The 21,127-nt window shown below is 46.8% G+C and overlaps 1 protein-coding gene across 1 annotated transcript in view; it reads left to right on the top strand.

Annotated features, from left to right (window-relative positions):
* The first annotated feature begins 8,414 nt into the window (after positions 1-8,414).
* The window catches only part of DIAPH1 (diaphanous related formin 1), a 97,900-nt gene continuing 85,187 nt past the window's right edge, over positions 8,415-21,127 (top strand). Inside the window, exon 1 of the mRNA XM_066624521.1 lies at positions 8,415-8,458. The gene's annotated coding sequence lies outside the window, so the exon portion shown is untranslated. The remainder of the gene's footprint in view (positions 8,459-21,127) is intronic.

Genomic DNA, 21,127 nt, shown 5'->3' with positions numbered 1-21,127 from the left:
TCCTCTCCCTTCACCCCCCACCTGCCCGGAGTTTGTTTCCCTTTTCAATTTTGTCGCTCTGCAGGCTTAAGGACCCTGTTTTTCCCTTCCCCAATGCTCCAGCAGGCTCAGCCAATCAGCATCCAGCAGACTCCTGGCTTTTTCAGTTTGAATGGCTCAGGGCCCTTCACTGGCAGACGACCAGCCAATCCTGAGCCGCCCTCCTCCTCAGCCATTGCCAGCCCTTGCAGCCCGCCTTTCCCAGATCAGCTCCCCACACAGCACCAGGAGAGGCTTTTCCTCCACAGCATAGGAGACATCCTGCCTGTCTACTCAGAAGTAAACCCCATTACAGTGGATGAGGCTTACTCCCAGGAAAGGGTGCCTGGAATTGCAGCCTTGGAGCTACTGCTGTGCATGTCTACTCAGTAGTAAACTCCATTACAGTGGATGAGGCTCATTCCCAGGAAAGGGTGCCTGGGATTGCAACCTTGGAGCCTGCTCTTGTGCCTGTCTACTCAGAAGTAAGCTCCATTACAGTGGATGAGGCTTACTTCCAGGAAAGGGTGCCTGGGATTGGAGTCTGCTCCTGTGCATGTCTACTCAGAAGTAAGCCCCATCAGAGTCAATGAGGTTACTCCTAGGAAAGAGTGGCTGGGATTGCAGCCTTAGAGCCCACTTCTGTGGGTGGGGCTTTTTTAAAAATATATATTTTATTGTTTGAGAAGATGAGTAGTGGCAAGGTCTTGCAGCCACCCCCTCTCTGACAATAGTTCTTTACCCAGCATGTAATTAGTCTGTGGAACTCTTTGCCACAGGAAGCAGTGATGACAACTTGCCTAGATGCCTTTAAGAAGGGATTGGACAAATTTCTAGAGGAAAAGTTCATTAAGGGTTACAAGTAATAGTGGGTAAAAGATGTTAATGTACGAGTTGTTTTTTCTAAACTAAAACCTCAATATTCAGGTTAAATTGCCATGTTGGCACTTTGTGATAAATAAGTGGGTTTTGGGTTGCAGTTTGGGCACTCGGTCTCTAAAAGGTTAGCCATCACTGGTATAGGGCAATATCTGGAACTGCACTTAACAGCTCCTGCTTGAGCATGTGGACCTTAAAAAAAAAAATTTGCCACTAGTTGATAGTAAGCCATTAGCCCAGGGGTGCTCAAACTTTCAACTTTAGGGATGCTGGACCTTTAACAAGTGTATAGAAGAGAGAATTGCAGCAGGTGCAGCTTGTCATCCCACAGATGACAAGCTGCACCTGCTGAAATTCTCTCTTCTATACACTTGTTAAAGGTCCAGCATCCCTAAAGTTGAAAGTTTGAGCACCCCTGCATTAGCCTCTAGGGATGGGTTAGGAGTGGTTTCGAAGCTACTGCTATCAACCCTCTATGAGAAGTATTTGCTTCCTCTCAGTTTCAGCAAGCTAGATGTTATCTGCAAAAAAAAAAAAAAAAAAAAAAAAAGCTCAGGGGCACACTTCCACCACCTGGACAGCCAAATCTGCCTGGCTAGATACAAGGGGGTGGGTGGGTCAGGCCAGATGGATTCCTCTCATCCAATCTGGTAATGCCATGGCATAATCAAATCTAGTGTTTTTTTTCTTCAAGTAAATGTGTTCTTGGGTGTGTTGTGACAGGGCTGTGGTTAGAATCTAATGCTAGTTTGCAGAAGTCTGATCCCTGGGGGATTTAAACTGATCCCTGGGGGAAGGCCGACAGGAGCCGAGGGGCATCCGGTTCGGGACTCCTCATCCCTATGGGATGAGGATGGGGAGGTTAGAGAACAACAAGACAAAGGCAGGGTAGGAGAAGAAATTGGGAAAGGTAGGGTGATGGGATGTGATAGACGGTTTGGCACAATGAGAGGATGCGGGGACAAAGGAGCGAATAAGCAGCCCATCCTGGGGCATTCCGTGTATAAATGCTTTTATGCGAATGCCCGAAGTCTACGAGCAAAGGTGGGAGAACTGGAATGTCTGGTGACAAGGGAAAATATTGACATAGTGGGCATAACGGAAACCTGGTGGAATGCGGAGAATCAGTGGGATACAGCAATCCCGGGCTATAAACTCTACAGGAGGGACAGGCAGGGGCGTGTTGGAGGTGGGGTGGCCCTTTATGTTAAGGAAGGGATAGAATCCAGCAAAGTAGAGATTGAAGGTGGGTCCGACTCCACCGTAGAATCTCTGTGGGTTAAATTACCAGGCTTGTGCAGCAATGTAATACTGGGGGCGTGCTATCGTCCTCCAGACCAGAAATCTGATGGGGACCTTGAAATGAGGAAACAGATTAGGGAGGTGACAAGGAAGGACAGGGTTGTAATCATGGGGGACTTCAATTATCCTCATATTGACTGGGTCAATTTGTGTTCTGGACACGATAAGGAAACCGGATTTCTTGACGTGCTAAATGACTGTGGCTTAGATCAGCTAGTCACGGAGCCCACCAGAGGACAGGTGACTCTGGATTTAATTTAATTTAACGCAGGACCTGGTTAGAGATGTAAACGTTACTGAGCCATTGGGGAACAGTGATCATGCTGCGATCCGTTTTGACGTGCATGTTGGGGGAAGAATACCAGGCAAATCTCTAACAAAAACCCTTGACATCCGACGGGCGGACTTCCCTCAAATGAGGAGGCTGGTTAGAAGGAGGTTGAAAGGGAGGGTAAAAAGAGTCCAGTCTCTCCAGAGTGCATGGAGGCTGCTTAAAACAACAGTAATAGAGGCCCAGCAGAGGTGTATACCGCAAAGAAAGAAGGGTTCCACTAAATCCAGGAGAGTGCCCGCATGGCTAACCAGCCAAGTTAGAGAGGCTGTGAAGGGCAAGGAAGCTTCCTTCCGTAAATGGAAGTCTTGCCCTAATGAAGAGAATAAAAAGGAACATAAACTGTGGCAAAAGAAATGTAAGAAGGTGATAGGGGAGGCCAAGCGAGACTATGAGGAACGCATGGCCAGCAACATTAAGGGGAATAATAAAAGCTTCTTCAAATATGTTAGAAGCAGGAAACCCGCTAGAGAAGCGGTTGGCCCTCTGGATGGTGAGGGAGGGAAAGGGGAGATAAAAGGAGACTTAGAGATGGCAGAGAAATTAAATGAGTTCTTTGCATCTGTCTTCACGGCAGAAGACCTCGGGCAGATACCGCTGCCCGAACGGCCCCTCCTAACCGAGGAGTTAAGTCAGATAGAGGTTAAAAGAGAAGATGTTTCAGACCTCATTGATAAATTAAAGATCAATAAGTCACCGGGCCCTGATGGCATCCACCCAAGGGTTATTAAGGAATTGAAGAATGAAGTTGCAGATCTCTTGACTAAGGTATGCAACTTGTCCCTCAAAACGGCCACAGTGCCAGAAGATTGGAGGATAGCAAATGTCACGCCTATTTTTAAAAAGGGAAAGAGGGGGGACCCGGGAAACTATAGGCCGGTCAGCCTAACATCCATACCGGGTAAGATGGTGGAATGCCTCATCAAAGATAGGATCTCAAAACACATAGACGAACAGGCCTTGCTGAGGGAGAGTCAGCATGGCTTCTGTAAGGGTAAGTCTTGCCTCACAAACCTTATAGAATTCTTTGAAAAGGTCAACAGGCATGTGGATGCGGGAGAACCCGTGGACATTATATATCTGGACTTTCAGAAGGCGTTTGACACGGTCCCTCACCAAAGGCTACTGAAAAAACTCCACAGTCAGGGAATTAGAGGACAGGTCCTCTTGTGGATTGAGAACTGGTTGGAGGCCAGGAAGCAGAGAGTGGGTGTCAATGGGCAATTTTCTCAATGGAGAGAGGTGAAAAGCGGTGTGCCCCAAGGATCTGTCCTGGGACCGGTGATTTTCAACCTCTTCATAAATGACCTGGAGACAGGGTTGAGCAGTGAAGTGGCAAAGTTTGCAGACGACACCAAACTTTTCCGAGTGGTAAAGACCAGAAGTGATTGTGAGGAGCTCCAGAAGGATCTCTCCAGACTGGCAGAATGGGCAGCAAAATGGCAGATGCGCTTCAATGTCAGTAAGTGTAAAGTCATGCACATTGGGGCAAAAAATCAAAACTTTAGATATAGGCTGATGGGTTCTGAGCTGTCTGTGACAGATCAGGAGAGAGATCTTGGGGTGGTGGTGGACAGGTCGATGAAAGTGTCGACCCAATGTGTGGTGGCAGTGAAGAAGGCCAATTCTATGCTTGGGATCATTAGGAAGGGTATTGAGAACAAAACGGTTAGTATTATAATGCCGTTGTACAAATCTATGGTAAGGCCACACCTGGAGTATTGTGTCCAGTTCTGGTCGCCGCATCTCAAAAAAGACAGAGTGGAAATGGAAAAGGTGCAAAAGAGAGCGACTAAGATGATTACGGGGCTGGGGCACCTTCCTTATGAGGAAAGGCTACGGCGTTTGGGCCTCTTCAGCCTAGAAAAGAGACGCTTGAGGGGGGACATGATTGAGACATACAAAATTATGCAGGGGATGGACAGAGTGGATAGGGAGATGCTCTTTACACTCTCACATAATACCAGAACCAGGGGACATCCACTAAAATTGAGTGTTGGGCGGGTTAGGACAGACAAAAGAAAATATTTCTTTACTCAGCGCGTGGTCAGTCTGTGGAACTCCTTGCCACAGGATGTGGTGCTGGCGTCTAGCCTAGATGCCTTTAAAAGGGGATTGGACGAGTTTCTGGAGGAAAAATCCATTATGGGGTACAAGCCATGATGTGTATGCGCAACCTCCTGATTTTAGGAATGGGTTAAGTCAGAATGCCAGATGTAGGGGAGAGCACCAGGATGAGGTCTCTTGTTATCTGGTGTGCTCCCTGGGGCATTTGGTGGGCCGCTGTGAGATACAGGAAGCTGGACTAGATGGGCCTATGGCCTGATCCAGTGGGGCTGTTCTTACGTTCTTATGTTAAGTCATGGCTCTTTTTCTTTTTTAAATAGCTCCAACAGTATTGGATAACTCTACACTTGCACTGAAGTGTGGTAACACCATTCTCTCTCTCTCTCTCTCTCTCTCCCTCCCTCCAGCAGGGCCTCTGAGAGGAATTTTATCAGGGGATACAAAGTTTCTTCTGGGCCCTTTCCCAAAGTGGGAGGTGGTGAAACAGAATGGGGGTTGGCAGAATGGGGGTAAAACAGGCAGGGGAAAGCAGTAACAGCTGGAATTGGTGCCCAGGTCTACCAGTCTTCCCAATGCAGAATTCAAGTCTACCTGCCTGCCTGGCGTTGGCAGCTAGATACAGTAATACGGAAATGCACCAAACCAAGTCTCTCTGAAATCTTTCAAATATAGAAAATCATTGCAGGAGATGACTATCATTATATTTAGGCTCATACTAGAATGGAAAGTGTCCTGTGTACACAAAAACCGACTTCTGCAGCAGCTGCAAGTCCCACAGCTGTGTTGCTGAGCTCCTCTACATTCCTTCATGGTAAGTGAATCCACAAGCCAAAGAGCTACTGTAGCAGGTCGGTTTCTTCCCAGATGTGACACTGTTAAACCATTTTTACCCAGCCCACTGGTGTACACATTTGGTCCCTGTTGCTTACATGCAACATGCAGAAATGGGTTAAGGAATGTTAAGGAATTCCTGGGCCTGGTGTGTATGGCTTTTGACAGTAGTCGCCACCTTGTGCCCATGGTAATGCCCTCAGCATTCCATGTGGGCTGTCAGTCTGGGTGATATTGGAAAATGTCAGATCCCAGGAAATTTCTGCACCTCCTCCTTTGGCTCCTGCGCCCCCTTTCTGACCCTTGGTACAAATTGCCCCCTTTACCCTCCTATGCCCTGCTCCACAATATGGAGCTGCTAATATGGTCATAAGTCACACAGTCACAAATGCGTCACTGTGCCTTTTATAATAAATGGTTTTTGAAGCATTTACAAATCACATGAAATAAGGCAAAAGATAACTTGTGCTGCTACTTTTTGATACAACCACAGGCAGTTCAGAGTTGGGAATCCCCGCAGAGATCATCTAGCCCAGCCACCTACTCAGTGCACAAAATTGCTACAGCGTCCCCATGGTCAGCTATGCTGAAATTCCAGATTCCTCCACTGATTCCTATGGGTGGTTTTCACTTCCAAGCTCAGGGGGGCCTAAACCACCACCACCACCACCACCACCACCCCCCATCGGGTTGGAAGCTGAGCTCTGTTGGATGCTTTGCGGAGAAAACCTCCAACCGAGCCCATCTCTGCCAGCGAGAGTGGCCGGCAGCGGCAGCGGAAATAGTCGCAGGCCCTTCATTGTAGACATAGGAATAGACGAGAGTTACTATGTAGCTAACGCATAGATACATGCACACGAGACAGGACCCGAGTTTGAAAGAGCTGCTGTGGGGGGGGGGATATCCTGCAGTCCAATCGCAACTACACTGTAGTCTTGAATGCTTTCAATGTTTATTGACAAGGGGCAAGCAAATGGAATAGTAACCCATCTTACTGTCTGGATTGAGAACTTTTGGATTTATGTTGGAAAGCATCTTTTTATGTCTCCTCCTCCAGGTTGGGACAAGTCAAGAGAAGAACTCAAAGGAAAAAGACAGAGTTTAACTTCAAGCACTCAAAAGAAACAGCAAAGTCAGACCATGCTTTCTTAATCAAGTCTCAGGCTACAAGCCACACTTTCCTGGGAGCAAGCCCCACTGACTCTAATGGGGCTTACATCTGAGTAGACATACTTAGGATTGCGCTTTGAAGCTGCAATCCTGGCCAGACTTTCCTGGGAGTAAGTTCCATTTATATAATGGGACTTATATCTGAGTAGACACGTCTAGGATTGCACTCTGAGGCAGCAGTCCTGGCCACACTTTCTCTCCAGGCTGGCAGAATGGGCAGCAAAATGGCAGATGTGCTTCAATGTCAGTAAGTGTAAAGTCATGCACATTGGGGCAAAAAATCAAAACTTCACATAAAGGCTGATGGGTTCTGAGCTGTCTGTGACAGATCAAGAGAGAGATCTTGGGGTGGTGGTGGACAGGTCAATGAAAGCGTTGACTCAATGTGCGGTGGCAGTAAAGAAGGCCAGTTTTATGCTTGGGATCATTAGAAAAGGTATTAAGAACAAAACAGCTAATATTATAATGCCATTGTATAAATCGATGGTAAGGCCACACCTGGAGTATTGTGTCCAGTTCTGGTCGCCGCATCTCAAAAAAGACATAGTGGAAATGGAAAAGGTGCAAAAGAGAGCGACTAAGATGATTACGGGGCTGGGGCACCTTCCTTATGAGGAAAGGCTACGGCTTTTGGGCCTCTTCAGTGCCTCAGGGGGGACATGATTGAGACATACAAAATTATGCAGGGGATGGACAGAGTGGATAGAGAGATGCTCTTTACACTCTCACATAACACCAGAACCAGAACCAGGGGACATCTGCTAAAATTGAGTGTTGGGAGAGAACAGAGAAAATATTTCTTTACTCAGTGTGTGGTTGGTCTGTGGAACTCCTTGCCACAGGATGTGGTGATGGTGTCTGGCCTGGATGCCTTTAAAAGGGGATTGGATAAGTTTCTGGAGGAAAAATCCATTATGGGGTACAAGCCATGATGTGTATGCGCAACCTCCTGATTATAGAAATGGGCTATGTCAGAATGCCAGATGCAAGGGAGGGTACCAGGATGAGGTCTCTTGTTATCTGGTGTGCTCCCTGGGGCATTTGGTGGGCCGCTGTGAGATACAGGAAGCTGGACTAGATGGGCCTATGGTCTGATCCAGTGGGGCTGTTCTTATGTCCTGGGAGTAAGCCCCACTGACTATAATGGACCTGGCTTCTGAGTAGACATGCCAAGGATCGGGCTCTGATGACAGTTCCTTGCCCTCAAAGGAGCTCATAGGAAGGGCAAGGGACACCCTCCAGCAACAGCCACTCGCTGGGGCTTAGAGAGGCAGCAGCGGGAGAGGACGCCTTGCTGCCTGCTCAGCCAGGAAGCGCGGCCTGAGAGTCACTCTCGCCTTTTCTGTCGCCACCCTCCTCACTCCCGTTGTTGCGTATGCCGACGTCACAGTGCTGGGCGTGGCGCCGCGGGCAGGCGTGGATTCCGAAGCGAGGCAGGCAGGCAGAGGCACTGCTTGGCGATAGGCGGACGGTTGGTGCCGGGGCCGGCTCGTGGGTTTTGAGTGGAGCCTGAGCCAGCCGTTGCTGCTGTTGTCTTTCGCCGGTGTCTGAAGCAGCCCTGCTGCTGCTGCTGCTATTGCATTGCTGTTACTGTTAGTGTTACTGCTGAGCGTTTACCTTGCGGCGGTTCCATCGGAGCCCGAGGCGGCTTGCGCCGTCGGTGCAGCGAGCGCTTCCCCTCACCTGAGCGCGGGCCTGGCTTAGTGGAGCGCTATGGAGGGGAGTGGGAGCGGAGCCGCACGCGGAGCCCTCTCCGGCCGCGAGAGGAAGAAGGGCAAGAGCACCGACGAGCCTTCGGTTGCTGTGATGGCGGGAGACCCCGGAGGTGGCGGTGGAGGAGGAAGCAAGTCCCGGAAATTCGTGAGTGCTCGCAGGGGCAGCCCGGGGAAGGGCACCTGCCCGGCTGCCGGAGGCTCGGGAGCCGCGGCCGGCTCTGCCCACTGACCCCTCTGGGAGCCGGCCAGGGCCTCTTCCTTGCCCGGGCAGGTGTCCTTTCTGGCCCCGGGGGAGGAGCGGCAGTGGCAGCGGCGGGGGCGACTTGAGGTCCCGCCAACTTCCTGGGTGGAAAAGGGAGCGAGAGAGGGGAGGCTTCCTCCATTGGCGGTGCCCTCTAGTAACGGGCTCTGATTCAGTCTCTCTCTGACACGCCAGGGGCCAGACCCTTCCTTGACACCTCTACTCTTCTTGGGGGGAGCTGTTTGGAAACTTCTTATCTTTAGGACCTGTTCGCTTGCTGGTGGCTTTTGGCAGACAAGGGGTGGGCTTGGTTTTGGGTGAGCTTGTGCGGAAAGTTCCAGGCTTGATTTCTGGCAGTTTCAGTGGAGAGGACCTGGGGAGGCAGGCAGGCAGGACTAGATTTAGGGGCAGGTGACTGGGTGACACCAGGGATTCCAGTTAAAATGTGGCAGTTTCTGTAAGGTTGGAGAAAACAGACTTAATTTTCTTACATAGGGTGTGAATAAATACAGGCTTATAGTTTCAGGTGTGCAAACTCATTTTATATGACAGGGATGAATCGTTCATGCAGATCGTGCATCAAAGTGTGAAAGAGATGCCATAAAAATTAGGTATCCAAATGGCCAAGCTGGCCAAATGGTCACCAAAGGCATTCCTCACCTGGCTGCCATTTGGTCTGGGTCAGGTCAGCCTTATTAGGAACATTGGGAGAGACCTTGAGATTTTGGGGAGTTGCTGTCAGTCAGTAGACAGTAGTGAACTAAGTGGACCAGTGGTCTGACTTGCAATAAGAGATAGCTGACTTTCAGCTGCCTTGGTTTCTGATCATCTGTATCAGAAAGGATCTGGGGATAGAAGGAGGGGTTAAACAAAGCAGTATGGGGAACAGTGGAAATTGCTGTGAAACAGGGGTGAGCAATCTGCAGCCTGCAGGCCATATTTGGCCCGCCACCCAAAATCATCCAGCCAGTAGTTCCAAAAAGAGATATCTGCCTGGCCCACTTAATCCTAAAAAATAATTCAAGTTTGTAATTCTGCCTCTTTAAGACTTTACGTGTAAGCAGACCAAGAGCAGAAGCTTCCATTGAGCATCATTCTCTGCCTGAGCATGTGTCTCTCCACACCATGCCCATGTTTTTTCTTAGGTTTCTGGCCTAATTGGGAGGTTCGTGTATGCATGTTGGACATGCATGCATTCTTACTATGGATGGACCCTATGCAGAGAAGGTTGCCATCCTCTGCTGTACAATGTCCGCTCCTCAGTCTTTGACCAATGGGTTTGGTCCCTTTCTCTGTGCCAGAAGAGTCTGATTTCTATGGCTCACTTCCCATTTATGATTTCTTTGTGACTTTAGCAAAGGTTGTTTGGATGAGAAATGTAGTCTGAAACTGGATCTTTGTTGGGTGAAGGCTTGACTAATAAAGAGTCACAAATTTTGTACCCTGTGCTTTTCTCTGTCCCTGGTAGCTTCTGTCAAGAGACTAGTAGGGCAGTTACTTATTAACCCAACCACTTTGCACATCTTATTCACAGTATGAGCCAGACATTCAAAAATTAAGCAGGTGACAGGCTGTAGGTTCTGCCTGGTGACCAGCACAGCCCTTCAGTTCTCAAGGATTCTCCATATTAAATACCTCAGCCACCTTCTTTGCTGTTGAAAGGTTGAGTACAAGTGGGAGGTCTGTTTTTGGTATAATTCAAAAACAGATATTTTTGTGTTTTCTCTCAGAGGACAAATTGCAATGGGGGAAGATTTAGATGAGAAAAAACATAATGGGGCAAAAGGGTTAGTCCCCATCCTGCAGGATGACAGCTCGATCTAACCACCACTACGTCTACTTTTGCCCTAAGATGCAAACAAGGAGCTTTTTCACTCCATCAGTGTAAATGGCAGAAGAGATTCCCATTATTATCTGCTTTGAGCAGGTTACTTGTATAAGTGAAGGAGTCTTTGACCAGGTTTCCTCCAGTGTGAAATGCAGCACAGACTCTTCCTGAATTCTTTCTATATATGTATCAGGGACTCAGTCCCAGCTTCCTGCAGCTATTGCACAAATTATGCTTTGGAAGTGCCAATCAATCTTGTCAGAATTCACATTTTAGTTAAACAGTTTGACCCCTTGTGGGAGGAGGGAATACAAGGGTAAATTATTCTTAGAGCAGTGGCCAATGCAGGGCAACCTTCCTTTTAATCCCTTTGATCAGTCTATCTGTCTTTTTAAAAAGTGTGAAAATAGTCCTGTTATCTGATACTCCCAGTGTCATTCTAAAGAACATATCATGTATGCAGTACTTCTATGGTTATCTCTAACATAAGTTGACTGTGGATCTCAGAATTGAAACTTCCCTAGTAAGGTTGCTAGTAAGCAGTTGTCTGTTTGATCCAAAGCCTGAAAAGCCCTCTGTGACCTCACATCACTGGGGTAACTGGGCCAATGACAGTCAACTGGACCAGAACAGATATGCACAGCAAGGGCCATTATGACACTGGAGTGTCATAGTGTCATATGGAGTGTCATAGAGACATTGGCGCATCATTGGCAGATTGGCTAGTGACATCCAAAGCACAATTGAGGGGAGAATTGTTGGAGAGGAGGTTTAGTAACTCAGTGGGTGTTTAGGGTGTTTAGCTATAGTTTCTACATGAATAGCTCACTCTTCGGTACTTTGCTTTCTAAAGCAGTGTGATATCTGTTGGATCAGTAATATATCTATAGTTGGGTGCAAGTGCTAAGTAGTAGCAAAAAACTATAAAAAGTTCAGAAGTGTGTTTGAAATTTGAGGAACTAGAAAATTTTCAGTGCTGGTGCTTTGGCAATGATTTCCTGTCTGCAGCTGGAACATTAAGAGGGTGTTTTCAGCTAAAAGTAGGTGAGTCATAGACCAATCCAACATCACTGTCCAGTCCTACTGAAATATAGGCAAGAATTCAGTTTCTGCAGTAAGGGGGATGCTGGGTTTTGTTTGATATACCAGGCTAATGCCTATACTGTGTTACTTGTTTGAAGCATGTTACTGAATTTGGGGTGATAGAGCATAAATTCTAGCTCTGAACTGATTGTTCTGTGGCTTCATGAGATCTTCTAGGGAATCATGTAAATTTTTCCCCCTAGTTTATTTTAAACTCTGAAATGGATTTCATTTCACAAAGCACTAAGATTTCTGCATTCTTCTTTGTATCTCATAATCACATGTGTGTCTGTGTGCATGCGCATGTCTGTATGTACACATGTGCACAGTAGTTTACATGGTGCTTTTCAGGAACAGGTCCCTGCCCGAAAGAGTATTCACTTTATTAATTGGCAATTGTATTCCTGTCCTGATTAAATGATCAAGAAGTGGTTTTGTAGCAGAGGTGACTCACCTGAAGCACTGTTAAACAGAGTATCAGTATCAAATATGATGCCTAACATTTGCCTGACGCTAATGTTTAATCTTTTTATAGTTATGTTTATTGGGACTGCATAACATCTGGTAGTGATTTCCCTCACTATGTTTTGAAAATGTTCAGTGAGATAAAGCCATAAAATGTTTGCTGATGTGCATCATCTTAATGTACAGACTAAAACTGAGAGTTGCATAGAAAAATGTCAGGTAGCTTTTTCATGTGTGTAACAAGCCTGTTCTACAAGGAATAGTTTTAAGTACATATGAATCCTAATTGCACATAAACTGAATATGAGAATGTTGTAAAACAGGTGCTCTTCTTGGATCATTAATGCAAGTTTGTGTCTCATGTAGAGGAAAACAGTAGTTTGTAAACTGCCCAGTTCTTCTTACTTCCCTTAAGAGAGACATTGACAAGTTTAGGAGAGCAACAAACAGTAAACTTTTTTTGAATACCTACAAAGCAAAGCTGAACCAGCAGGTTGTGTATGTCCTCTTGGGAGTTTTAAGTCTCAAAATATTCACTCTGAAGGGGAGGGGGGAGAGAAAGCATCAGGAACATTTCCAGAATGACCAGAACAGATGGACATTGGAACATGCCATCAAGATGCACTTTGGGTAGCTTTTGAAATTGATTAGATAAGATGTTTATGTTCTACAGATGCTTTTAGGTGCGCATGGTCCTATTTTAAGGACAGAGTGATCTTTTGATGCTTCTGCTGCACTTAGTCCCTTGTTTAAAGCTGGAGTGGGGCAGGGAAACTTTCCCTTTGATGTATGGTAATATGGAGGAGGAAAACCATGTGCTGATACTGTTTCTGCTATTTATCAACCCTTCAAGGAGTTGAGGACAGCCTATGTAGGGGCTTTCCTCACTTCAGTCTGACAACAGCCCTATGAGGTAGATAAGTTGACTCAACCAATGCCCCTTAATGCATGTCATGGTTGAAACTGGATTTAAAACCAGATGTGCTAGGTCAAAGTCTACCAATGTATTTATGATGTCACAATTTGTAAGTTGTACTTATGACACAATCCTAACCTTGACTTGTACCAGCATAGGCTCCCAAGTGTCGCAAACGTTTGCACTGACTTGGGTGCAGGCCATTGCAGCACATCCTTGTGCTGCTGCAGATCCCATCCTTGTTCTGGTTGAGCAAGGTAGGTTTGCACCAGGTGGCACGGGGTGGGAGAGGGTGGTGGGAGGGCATTCCAGGGGTGGGGAGGATGCATTTTTGGGCAGGGGGAGGGCAGAATGGAGCAAACTGCACCCAGGATAGGGATAGGATAGGCAGTGGCAGCACATAAAGCACATTGCTGCTTCCTTGTGAGAAGGCTATGTGGGCCCAAGGATGCATGACCTCCCTGTGCTGATTCTGGACCTGGAATGGGTGAGTTTGCACCAGTCAAGGGAGGCTGGCACGGGGGATGGGTGGTGAAATTGACAGGACGGTAGAATGGAGGCTGGGAGGGCCATTTTGGGGCAGGGGTGGGTGGGCCAGGAGGCGGATCTGGCTTGGGAGAGTTTCAGGATCAGCCATGGCACCTTAGGCCACATCCTAACCCCCACTCCTGGCCTGATCAGCTTTATGTGGGCTGCTTGTGTCAGTGAATTCACTGGCTCAAATCTGAGTTGCCCCATAGGAGTGGCTAGCACGCAACATGGGGTAAAGGGGAAAAAATCCCCTTACCTTGAGTTGTGCTCCAGCTGACACCTAACTTGTGCTGGATACAGCTCAGGCCATTTGGCCTGCCTGTTCCAGTGCATGTTAGGATTGGGCTGCATGTTACTGTCTTACTGAGATGCTGCATTGCTGCCTAGGTATATTGCCTGAATGGAACTTTGGGCATCAGGGCCTTGATTATAGACTTGTCATATGTTTTTGCTTTGTTAAAAGATTTAATTTTGTTGGAGCCAGACTTAGGGAGGAAAGGAGTAAGAGCCTGTGTCACACCTGCTGATCTTCAAAGGATAGCTTGCTTTTGAAGCTAGAAGGAATGCACAAGTACTAAATACGGAGTCCAAAGATGACCACCTCTGGGTGTCTGATTCTGAGCAACTTTGCATTGCCTCAAAGCATTTGAGCCTAGGCAATTCTATGGCAGCTTCATCTTTGTGTTGAAGCTAGGAATTCATAGAGTTGGAAATGTTCCTGGAGAGCATCTAGTCGAGTCCCCCTGCTCAAGGCAGGGAAACACAGTATCTCTGACAGGTGGCTACCCAGCTTCTGTTTGAAAACCTCCAATGAGGGAAAGCCCACAGCTGCAGGGGCAGATTAGCAGTTAGGAAGTTCTTCCTCATGTCCAGTCTAAGAGCCCAATCCTGTGCTCTGTGCCACCGAGCACTGTTGCAAACGTGCCATAAGGCACATTTGCGGGGCTCATGATGTGCCACTGTCTCTATGACACTCCATATGACGCTATGACACTCCAATGTCATAATGTCCCTTGCTGTGCATATCTGTTCTGGTCCAGCTGACTGTCATTGGCTCAGTTACCCCAGTGATGTGAGGTCACAGAGGGCTTTTCAAGTGTTCTGGGGAGGGGGGAGGCCGGTGGGGGGTGGAGAGAGGGCGGGGAGGAGGCGTGATGGGAAGGTTGTGACGCAGGGGGGGCGGGCTGAAGGCGTGCCAGGGAGAGGGATGGGAGGTGGGTCCATGGAGATCTGCTCCGCAGGATCCAGTGCACTTGTGTAGAGCTGCGCGCCCTACATGAGTGCCTTTACCTTACTGCCAACCTTTTGGTGGACGGTAAAATGACTAGCCCCATTGCAGGGCTGCTTACCTTACCTGGGAGAAGGGGATGAAAGTTCCCTTCTCCTGAGGTGCCTCCCACGGTAGCTCAGAAGGTGCAGGATCTGGCGGTAGCCCTTCTCAGTGCCGCTGAGCCTGGGTGCCCCGGGCAGCTCAGGATTGGGCTGTAAATCTACTCCATGTAGCTTCAACTCACCGGTTCTAATTCTGCCCTCAGGAACCGCCAGAAGTAAATCCTCCCCTCTTTCTTCCTCATAGCCCTTCAGATATCAGTCTCCTCTTAGTCTTCTCTTCTCCAAGCTAAACATACCAAGCTCTTTTAACTGTTCCTCATAGGACTTGATTTCCAGGCCGTGCACCATCTTAGGTGCCCTCCTCCGAACCTACTCCAGTTTATCAATGTCCTTTTTAAAATATAAGTTCCATCTCTAATGTATTCATTTATGTAAATTGATTTCAGTTTGAAATGTAAATTAATTCTTTTCCCCCCTGACCCCCAATACAGTGTCAGAGATGATATGGCCCTCCTGCCAAAATGTTTCCCCACCCTTGCTCTGGTGCAGGGGTGTCAAACTTGTTTAATATAGAGGGCTGGATAGTATTCATTATGCCTGCTATGGGCCGGAAGTGATGTCATTAAATAGGAAGTGATGTCATTGAATCATGAATACCAAAAATAAGCACTTTTTTCTCACTTAGGAACTCATCGGATTCAAATGACAGAAGACAAAATATACAAATCTTGATCATATTTTCGAAATATGGGAGAGTCAAATGATCATGTGGTCTGCCCTTTTAGCAATGACACCTCAGCACAGAAGTTGACGGTGGTGCTGAGAGAGCCTAAGGGCCTGATAAAGAACTCCTGAGGGCTGCATCCAGCCCTTGGGCCTTATGTTTTGACACCCCTGCTTTAGCTCATGGATGTCAAACTCATTTCATTTTGTGGGTCAAATAGAATTCATGGTGCCTGCGGAGGGCCAGAGATGACATCATTAAGCAGGAAGCAATGTCATTTGGCAGATGATACCAGAAATGTAAGCACTTGGTTCTCACGTAGAAAATCATTAGCTGCAAATGAGAAAAAAGAAAGTGTGCAAATTTTGGTCTTATTTTTCAGGATGTGGGAGAGCTTAATTATCACACAGGCCACCCTTTCAGTAGTGCTTCTTCTGGTGAGGCTTCACAGCTCAGCAGCTGAGAAGTGCTCTGCAAAGGGAGGTGATCGGCAGAAGTGGCGCTGCTGAATAGGCAGCTCTTGGAGCCCAATTATCCCATTGGCCAGATTAAGAGCTTTAGTGGGCCTTGTCTGTTCTGTAGGTTTTATATTTGACACCTTTGCTCTAGTGATTCATTCTGGACAGTTCACTTTTTGTTTTGATGCCAGAATGGAAGAAGAGTTCTTGGAGTGAAGAAGTGCAGGGAGGCAAGGCAGGGATGGGCAATGTCCAGTTCTCATCTGTGATGAACCCTCTGTGTTTCCCTGATCTCCCCCCCCCTTCTTTCTAGTCTTATGGCCTGGGCTGGTGGCAGCAGCAACAAAGGAAAGGGGTGAGCATGCTAAGTATTAGGTGTTCTTTCCCTGACTCAATCTGCACTCTCTTGGGAGTCCGTGACAACCTGTGTGCCACTGTTGATAAAATTAGACCCTTTATATATAAGACAGGTATGTGAACAGTGTATGTGGCTACCAGTGTCATATCCAGATTGGTCCTCGGAAGAATTGCAAACAAGAGTGCCTTTTCCGCATGAGCTTTTTCAGTTAGCTGTCTGCTCATGATTACCAATAAAGCTGCAGTGTTTGAAAACATGTCTTTTTCTTAAGCTTGCAGCAACTGTTCCTTTAGACATGGCCAGCTGCGTAAAATCTGGGGGTGTGACTTAAACAGGGATTGCCGACAAATATATATAACGATGAGGGATTGGACAGTGGGGAAGATGTGCCTGTCTGACTTTGACACACTGGGTGATAACATCTTGCTACTTTTCAGTTGTTAGATGCTCAATCCGGAGTATAAGAGAGGCCTGGATAGAGGAGATGGACAGGGAAAGAGGCTGTGGCCCGCATAGGAGGCCAGAGCCAAGGCTTGTACCAGAACTGTGGTTGTGCTGTCCAGTTGAATACAGCAGGATCTGAAGTGCTGGCAAATCAACCATGTAGCAAGTGCACATGCAATAATTGGCAGGGAGAAGGTAGAGGTATGGAAGTGCAGAGGAGCAGCCTAATAGTTCTTCTCAACAACAAATTACCCTATGCTGAGAAAATCCAGCAGGCCTGCAAAGATCTGGACAAATGGGAAGGTGAAACTTTTTATTTCATATGTGGGTGTTTTACAACTTGTTTCAATTTTTCCATTGCAATTTTTTTTTTTTGGAAAATTAAAAAAAGATATTTTAGAATGATGACTGAAATGCTGTTATTTTGTATTTGAAAGTATTGTTTTAGCTGCCCCTTACTGCTTCAGAATGCATTTAACAATTGTCTTAGCTGCTCAGATTCCTCCACCTTCTTTAGCATGTGACTCCTACAGAGTCAGGAAACTACCCAGTGCTAAAGAGTTGAGAGGCTTGTTTCAATCTGTGTGAACACTGAAGATGAATGTGGCAGTTCAGAAACAATGATCAGAGGAAACTTGAGATGGCAGTGTTTTCAAGAATCTCATTTATTGTTTAAATGGCATGATAATGGCTTTCATGAAGTGAAAACCTGACAAAAGCATTTTGTTTCCTCACTGTCCAATGAACACTCGAGACAACAGATATGGGAGAAAGGGCCACTTTATTTCACATTAACAAGAGAAGAGGAGGCTGAGACCTGCAGCATCCGAGGCAGCGGAAGCCCCTGTGGTGCGGGTTGGGACCTCTGGGTGGTACCAGAAACCTCTGCCCCCAGGCAGGCATGCACCTGACTCCAAGTTGCGCCCCACTGCTGGGCGGCGCGCCTCATCCATGTCTGTCCCTTAAGGGGAAGGCAGCTGGACCGCAGACTTCGCCATCTCGAGCCGCTGAGCCTCTGAGGTGTGCCCCGCGGTCCCTGCAAGGGCCCCATCTACGTCCTTGTGCCGCTGAGCCCCTGAGGACTGAAATAGGGTTCTGCCCTGCCTATGCCGCCTGAAGGTGCATGCCCAGAGTCCCATTCACACCTCCTAACCTGCACCACCTTCCCTCTTAAAGTGACCAATGGCAGCTGAAAACGGGGGGGGGGTGCAACCCCCTGGCCCGTGACAGTCTGGGGTAGGCGAAAAAACTGCCTGCCTGTCGGCCAATCTTGACAGGCAGCAAAAAATTCCTACCCGGCCCCAAACCGCGACCAGTTAGACTCAGACTGCCTCTAGGGCGGGCGGGTGGGTATTCCCACGGTGCCCACGTGTAAAGGAGGAGGAGGGGCTGAGTCCCGCACCCTTTAAAAGGCCTGCTGTAGCTGCCAGACCCAGCCCCCTTCCACGCCCCCTTGGGGAGGGACTCTTGTGTCCCAGGCCAGGCCAAACAAACTCCGATCACCCTTTTAATTAGGCGATCGGGATACTTTGGCAGTTTGGTTGATGCTGCATGAACAAGCCTTGTGCTCTCATGCTCTTTTCTGTCCCTTGCACACTCAAGACAGTTCCTTCCTCTTTTGCAGAAACCATACCTTTCATTCCATCTGAACTGACAAATACAAACCATAGTTTGGCTGCTTCATGAAAGCCATTATCATGCCATTTAAACAAAGTTTGGTTGCTCATTTTCAGAGCCACTGCAACCCTGTGCCCTGGGTACTTCAGTACTGGGCTGTAAGGCTACAAACAAGATTGCATTTCTTTGTTGCTGCCGCAACCAGCACAATGCAGGCAGCTGCTGCCAGCTCCTCGGGAGAAGGGGACTTTTGTCCCCTTCCTCTGGGTATTGTGAGTAGCCCTGCAATGGGGATACTTGATTCTCCGCCGACCCAAAGGTCAGTGGAGAATCAAGAACCTCCATGTCAGGTGGTGAGCCTGACACAGAAAGTCTGGGTCCCATCTCCCTCCTGTGGAATGCTGCCTCCCCCTGCCCTGGAATACCTCCTCTATGCCTCCACCTACCTCATTGCTGCTTGGCGGTCCACGTGACCGCTGAGTGGCAGAGTTCCTGTGCTCGCCCAGTGGTACCCCAATGCCGAGAGGTGCTGGGTTACCACTGGCGGAGTGCCGGCGCACTAAGCTAAGGATTGGGCTCTTAGTATGAGTTGTTGTTTTGGATGCATCAGCAAACTATGGTTTGTTCTAAAGTGGGAATTGCTAATTGTAGTGAAGCATTCTAAAGATGAGGGACTGCATGAGCACAAAGTTTGTTTACAGAGTGGAAAACTGTGGGCTGTATTTGAAATCTTCTATTTGCCAATGAAGTTCCATAATGTCAGAGGGACGAGCAGTGTTTTTGCTTATTTTCCCTTTCCTTCTACAGCTTATATCTCCCAAATATCTGCTTTTTAGTGTACCCCAACCCTCAGAAACAGACTTTTGAGGAAGGTGTGAGATATTACACATGCAAAATACAAATGGAGCTTCTTCCATGAATGGAAGAATACAACGTTTTGGTGTGTCATTATCTTAACTGAATTGCCTCGTGTAGCGGTTGATGCTGCTGAAGAAATCAGTAATGTTAAAAGTTGAACTAAATATCCAGAATTACTGATAGTCCTCAATACTGTGATTATACTTTACCCAAGTTTATGCATAATTCATTTTATTTTGGGAAAATTCTAAACCTGCTGACAGCAATACCTTGACTTTCATCTACTTTACCCTGACTTTCATCCACTACTTTCATTGCTTTGCTCTTTCAACCATTTTCAATTATAACTGCATTTCAGATTTTGTGCGCATGCTAGTATATATCTGAAAGGAAAATAAATATTGTAACTTACCGTTGGGTTTCTGCAATGCATTGTGTGTGAGATAGTTTGGAAGTTTCGGTTGGTACAAAACAGCAGCTAGTTTTGATTGGGTGTAAAGAGAATATTTTGTCAATCCCAGAGTAGTGCTGCTGACTCCCTGTGGATTTCTGGGGAGAGTTCAAAAGCGACACTTTTCACTTTCCGAAACCCTAACTAGGAACCAGGGTACCTCAACTGCCATCTTTTCCTGCGTGATCAGCTAAATAGGATAAGTATCCTGTGAAAGCTAGCCTTTCCCCACCCACGCAGGGTATTTTGAGTTGCAGTGCCCCAGTGTTAGACTGATCTCCTCAAGCCCATTCTCTTTGCACTGAGTTTGATGTCTTTTCAGTACCAGGTGAAGATGGTTGATATCTGCACATCTTTTAGATGTTTTAGTGTTAGGACTCTGTTTAACCTTGCTGTCACTAGACAACAAAAGCAAATATTGCAGCCAGGATATGCTTGCGGTCACTAGCATATCCTGGCTGTTTTGTTTTATTATTGTATTGTTTTAAATTGTAGTTAAAACTGTGTGTGTCTTGTAATTGTTTGGTGCTCTGAGAGACTTCAGAGTGGAGAATAGGCTATGGAATTCTCAAATAAATTATATTGAGCTATATCCTATGAAAGTGAATCCTGATTAAGCTTCATTGAAATCAGTTACACAGAGTAATCATGAATAAGGATGAAATCCTAAACCCACTTACTTGAGATGTCAAGAGCAGGTCCCATTTAACTGAATGGGAATTACTTCTGAGTAGACATGTCTAGGATTGTGTTGTACTTTAAGTTCCTTTCCCATCAATAGGATTTAAGTATCTTAACTTTTGTAGGATACATTGTTCCCAAACTTTTTAAAAAAATATTAGGTTTTCCTTTTGCTTCAATATTTCTGGCAATGTTACATTTTTAGCAGGCATTGGAAGTATATAAAACACTTAAATATAAACACTTAAATATAAAATAAAAAGCAAGGGATTGGCTTTTCTGGATCACCAGATTACCCCTATCCTAGTCTGTGGTGATACACAGATTAGGGACCCTTGAACCAAGGGCCTCCTGGGTTGAGTCTTGACATCCCCTGTAATTTGTTCCCAGCATTATTAGCTTTTTTTTTTTTTTTTGGTACTCTACAACAAACAATTTCACTGGCTAATATTTTGGAGAGACTCAGCTGATCTAGTTGTGTAGGAGATTTCTCCATCTGTAATATTTCTATGCTCCTTTATAGGGGAATGTTTCACCACATTTCTTGGTAGTATGTGTGGTCAGGCCTCAGTGTACTTTAAATTGTAAATTGAGGGTCACTGTCTCTTTTCAGGCATCTAGGTTGTTGGCTCTGATGGTAAGTTCACTGATGACCCATGCAGGCTCTGCATAATTTTGTGAGCTGGTATGGCCCCCTCCCCCATTTGTTTGTGAAGAGTATTTGGCCTGCCTTGCCAGCTTCTGTGAGCTTGGAGAGTCTCCATGCTTATAAAACAAACAAAGAGAGCTTATATTTGTTTTCTATGATTTTGGTGATATCCATTGTC

Source organism: Tiliqua scincoides, chromosome 4 (assembly GCF_035046505.1).
Source record: "Tiliqua scincoides isolate rTilSci1 chromosome 4, rTilSci1.hap2, whole genome shotgun sequence".
NCBI classification, from domain to species: Eukaryota; Metazoa; Chordata; class Lepidosauria; order Squamata; family Scincidae; genus Tiliqua; species Tiliqua scincoides.
Note: the sequence above shows the minus strand (reverse complement) of the source record. Positions and strands in the feature narration are given on the sequence as shown.